This window comes from Mus musculus, chromosome 8, assembly GCF_000001635.26.
Source record: "Mus musculus strain C57BL/6J chromosome 8, GRCm38.p6 C57BL/6J".
Classification (NCBI taxonomy): domain Eukaryota; kingdom Metazoa; phylum Chordata; class Mammalia; order Rodentia; family Muridae; genus Mus; species Mus musculus.
Genome location: NC_000074.6, coordinates 5,181,577 through 5,187,576, shown reverse-complemented (window position 1 = coordinate 5,187,576; position 6,000 = coordinate 5,181,577).

Here is a 6,000-nt window from a genome sequence, read left to right as displayed (position 1 = left end):
TTAAAAACTGCATGGTATTGGTACAGAGACAGACATGTTGATCAATGGAATAGAACTGAATATCCAGATATAAAACCACACACTTAAAGGCACTTGATCTCTGACAAAGAATCCAAAAACATACAATGGAAAAAAAGAAACCATCTTCAATAAATGGCACTGGTCTAAATATCAGTTTTTATGTAGGAGACTGAAAATAGATCCATATTTATCATCTCACACAAAGCTCAAGTCCAAGTGTATCAAGGACTTCAACATAAAACCAGATAGACTGAATCTAATAGAAGAGCAAGTGTTTCCCATGGGTACAGGGGGAAATTTCCTGAACAGCACACCAGTGGGACCTCATGAAACTGAAAAGCCTCTGTAAGGCAAAAGATAACTTCAATCGGCAACCTACAGATTGGGGAAAAGTCTTTACTAACACTACACCCAACAGAGGACTAATATCCAAATATATAAAGAACTCAAGAAATTAAACTAAAAAACAAAACAAAACAAAACAAAACAAAAACAAAAACCAAGTAACTCAATTTAAAATATGAGGTACAGGGCTAAACAGAGAATTCATAACAGCAGCTTAAATGGCTAAGAGTCACTTAAAGAAATGACCAAAGTCCTTAGTCATCAGAGAAATACAAATCAAAATGACCCTGAGATTCTACCACACACCAAACAGGATGGCTAAGATAAAAACTCAAGAGACAGCACATGCTAGCAAGAATGTGGAGAAAGGGGGACAGTCCTCCATTGCTAGTGGGATTGCAAACTGGTACAATCAATCTGGAGGTTCCTCAGAAAACTGGAAATAGATCTACCTGCAGACCCAACTCTACCACTCTTGGGCATATACCCCAAAGACGCCTTACCATACCAAAGGACATGTGTTTCACCATGTTCATAGCAGCCTTATTTGTGATAGCCAGAAACTGGAAACAACCCAGATGTTCCTCAACTGAAGCAACTGAAGAATGGATACACAATGGAATACTATTCAGCTATTAAAAACAAGAGCATCATGAATTTTGCAGGCAAATGGATAGAACCAGAAAGTATCATCCTAAGTAAGGTAACTCAGACCCAAAAAGACATCCATGATAGATAGGTACTCCCTGATAAGTGGATATTACTAAAAAAGTACAGGATACCTAAGATATAACCTGAAAACAATGAGAAGTGTAACAAGCAGAAAGGCCCAAGTGAGAATGCTTCAATCCTATGCAGAAGGGGGAAAGAACTAACCAAGGAAGGTAGAGAGAGGGAGGGACCTGAGTGAGAGAGGGCAGGGTTAGAGGAAAAGAGGAAACAGAATAGGGATGGGGGAAAGGAAAGAAGTCCAAGAGGATGAATAAGCAGCCTTTGCAATGGGAATAATGGGGACCTTTTAGAACTTACCAGAGACCTGGGAGGTGAGAGAATCTAAGGACTCAATGGTGGTGACCTTAACCAAAATACCCATCATTGGGGAGAGGGAACTTGAAGAGTCCATCTCCAGTAGATAGACAGGGTCTCAAGTGGAGAGACAGGATTACTAACTCACAGTCAAAATTGCTAAGCCAGAATTGTTTTTGTCTAAAGGAACTGCAGGGACAAAAATGGAGAAGAGATTGAAGGATAGGCAGTCTAATGACCAGCCCAACTTGAGCTCATGGGGCAGAGGGGTGCAACAAGGCCTGATACTATTACTGACGCTGTGGTGTGATTACAGATGGGAGCATGACATGTGTGCCCTTTGAGAGGCCCTACTAGCAGCTGACTGAGACAGACACAGATCTTACACCCAACAATTGGACTGTAATTGGGAACTCCTGTGGTTGAATTAGGGGAAGGATTAAAGAAGCTGAAGGGGAGAGCAACCCTATAGGAAGCATCTCAACTAACTCAGGAAATCCCGGAGACTGAGCCACCAAACAGGACCATACACAGGCCAGTCCAAGGCCCCTAGCATTTATACAGTGAGGTCTGCCTGATCTGGCATCAGTAGGGGAAGGTATGCTTAGTCCTGGAGAGACTTGATGTCCCAGGGAAAAGGGAGTCCTGTGGGGGGGGGGGGGGTGCTGGTGGAGGGAAGAACATTCTCGGAGGCAAGAGGGAGAAGGAATGTGATGAGGAACTGTGGGAGGGGGCTTGGGGCCAGGCAATGACTGAAGTGTAAATAAAATAATAAAAAAAATAACTAAAAATATGATCCTGAATATTAACATAAAAGTATTAGTTTGCTAGGGCAGAAACAGCTTTCAGCAAGTTCTTTTCAGACACAACATGGGTAGTTTGTCTTCAACAACAGTAATTGAACTCTGGTAGATACAAGAAATTAGAATTCTGTGTAATTTTAAGCTGATCCTTTTGTTATAAGTATTCAGAATGAAATAATAATAAAATAAATGAAGATGGAAACAGTTACAGATATTTGTAGTATTTTTTTCAGAATAAAAATTTGGTGAAGTTGCAACTCTCTTTGAGGGCAACATGAAATATCAACGCAAGGAAGTGATGATAAAAATTTCTTTTAAAGCATTCTGTCATATTTTAAATCATTCTTCTAGAACTACTACATTGTCTTTTTACTCTCAATAGTGTGAGTTAAAGACCTCAGAGTCAGTATGAAAAATGTGGAACAATCCATCTAGAGAAGCAGCACCTGATGGGAGAAAACATGGTTTCCAAATCAATTTGTCATGGTCCAGTACAAATTAGGCAGTTTATTTGTTTTGACATTTCTCATTTTCTAAGTGCCAGTATGGCACAGTAATCTCTTTGTGATACAGACATGTAGCAGAACATTTATTATTATGTATTTAGGAAATTTGTAGCCCCATTTCCTCTAGGGGACCCATTTAAAAGCAGAAATATTTTGAAATCCAGTCTGAATGTGCTTTCACGTGATAAAAGTTTAAACTCATCTCTTTTCATCCACAGTGAAAAACTATTCTCTTCAACCCAGGAGGGGGGGGGGTCTTTTCATATTTATGAGTTAGACTTGAACATTCACACCATATAGACAGAAACGGGCATTCATTTGTGTTTTACAACTTTTTTATACTACTATGATAAGTTTAATCCCTTATCATTTTACTTATTATTATCTTACTGCTTAATGTGTGCAGAGTGGGAATTATAGACTCTTGCTCAGGATTATTTAAAAGTGGAAGAGATAAGATGAGGCCATTGATGACCTATTGATTTAGAGTCAGATCAGCCTGAATTTCAGATTATACATTTACTGTTTAATTTTAAGCAAGATATATGAATTCCCTAACTACAGTTTTCTTACATGTGAATCAGAAATTACACTTCTGTCATTAATTACAGTGAAGTTTAAATCAGAAAACACAAGTAAATTAACCAGTCAGAAGTTAGCTAAAACTATAACTATTAACATTGGGCCCTTTCTCTACCTCTTTCCAGCACCCTTAGAGTCTCATTTTGTAAGGCTTGTTTCGAGTGTTTATTTATTATATTCTTTCTCTTTTTCAGTCAAAGAATCTTAGAGAGACTTCAAAAAGTAATACTCTTGCCTCGGCTTTCTAAGTGCTGGGATTACAGATTTGTTCCAGTGCTCTGATATTTTATGAATCTCACAAATTGGAGCTGGGAGGAGATAGACTGATGGCTTTGTCTGGCACTGGCTCATATCATTAGCCAACATCTCCTCAGCACATTTTAAGACAGGAATTTGAATAAACATATTGGAGTGCATAATACCAAAAAAAAAAAAAAAGCCAATAAGTATAAGACAAAAAAATCGAGGGAACAAACAAGAAAATGACAAAATAACTGACATGGAGATGGTGATGGTCCATCTCTTCACAGAAGAGAGCAGGGAATAGGATTAGACCGTGGATATGTCGAGCATCCTCACCCTGCTTCTTTGGGCTGCTATTGCTTGGTACAATTTTTATTATTTCCTCTTGTGCTTTACATTTCATAGTGAACATTATTTATATTGATTATGTTTTGAATATGTTGACTAATTTGTTCATAATAGTGTTGCCTATAGTTTAAGCTTGAAAGAATGGTCAAACAATACCCAGACAGTGTGCTTCTCTGGTACAGAGAGGCCACAGGATGGAGGAAGGGAACAGAATGAAAAATTGTGTTTTCCAACTTTTAAAAGTAAGGTAAGCAAACTTTGTATACACCCATATACAAGCTCATCCCATGTACCACCCATGTTTGGTAGACAGAGTGAGGATTTGGCAAGGTAGAACCCTCTCAAATGCAAAGCAGCACTCTCCCTGGCAAGCTCTGTAGTATGAGAGCTTCTGTTTTTGAGGTGTCTGTGGCTTCAGCTCCAGTTTGTGCATTTCTCAGACAAGCAAATTCATTTTGGAAGGTATTTCTGGTATTTGCTTCTACAATAGAACCAACTATCCTCCATAAGCCCTTTTAAATGGGAAGTTCCTCAACAGAAACAGATAAAATAAATACCAGATAGTTAGAGGGTTTAATTAAAGATAATGATTGAATTACTTTAATTACTGGAAATTTATGGTGACCTCAAAAAACCCATAGACATGCATATGAAGTTCTCCTTATAGCATCCAGAGAGTGGTGAATTCCAGGACAAAGGTTTCTGTGAAGCACATAAATTACATAAATTTGATTTGATTACTTCAAATCAAAGTCTATCCACTTAATCTTATCTTTAAGATGATCTATGACAGGATGCAGGTTGCTAGAGTTAGCTACTGTGAATGAGAGGTTGCTGTCCAGGGATGGCTGTTGAAGATTTATTATGGCATATTGCCCCCTAACAGTTTCTAAATTTCTAAATGAAGATATAGAGAAAACTCAGTAACTGTTTAATAATAGTTTCAAGTTTTATACTATTTTCTTGGAATTTAAATAAAAATGGAGAAACCAATATATTCCATGAATGAACCAAATTTAAACAATATCTAATCCAGCCCTATAGAGGATCCTAGAAGGAAAATTCCAAGGCAGATAATTTAACCCATGAAAACACAAAAATATTAAACATCTCACAGCAAAAGCAAGAGAAGTGAAATACACATACACACACACACACACACACACACACACACACACACACACACACACACATTACCACCACAAACATCAAGATAAAAGGAACTGACAATCACTGGTCATTAACATCACTCAACATCAATGGACTCAGTTCTCAAATGAAAGACATGGGCTAACAGGCTGGATACATAAACAGAATTTATCATTATGTTGCATACAAAAAATACACCTCAGCAACACAGACAGACAAATTAACTAGAAGGCAGGTAAATAGGATTCAAATTAACAAAATTAGAAATGAAAATATAACAACAGAAACTGAGGAAATTAAAAAAAAAATTCTTTACATCTTCAAAAGCCTGTACTTAATCAAATTGGAAAATCTAAACAAAATGAATAATTTTCTAGACAGATATATTTAAGAAAGTGAATGAGGTAACCCAATCACAAAAGAAGTCACTTGATATATGCACTCAGTGATAAGTGGATATTAGCCCAGAAACTTAGAATACCCAAGATACAATTACAAAACACAAGAAAATCAAAAAGAATGAAGACCAACGTGTAAATACATCATTCCTCCTTAGAATAGGTAACAAAATACCCATGGAAAGCCAATGTGGTGGCCCACACCTTTAATCCCAGCACTTGGGAGGCAGAGGCAGGCTGATTTTTGAGTTCGAGGCCAGCCTGATCGACAAAGTGAGTTCCAGGACAGTCAGGGGTATAGAGAGAAACACTGTCTCAAAAAACAAAAATCAAACAAACAAAACCCAAAAAACAAAACAACAACAAAACAAAAAACAAACAAACAAACAAAAAACAACCAACCAACCAACCCCCCCCCCCCAAAAAAAAAAAAAAAACATGGAAGGAGTTACAGAGACAAAGTTTGGAGCTAAGACGAAAGGATGGACCATCCAGGGACCATCCAGAGACTACCCCACCTGGGGTTCCATCCCATAATCAGCCACCAAATGCAGACACTATTGCACATGCCAGCAAGAT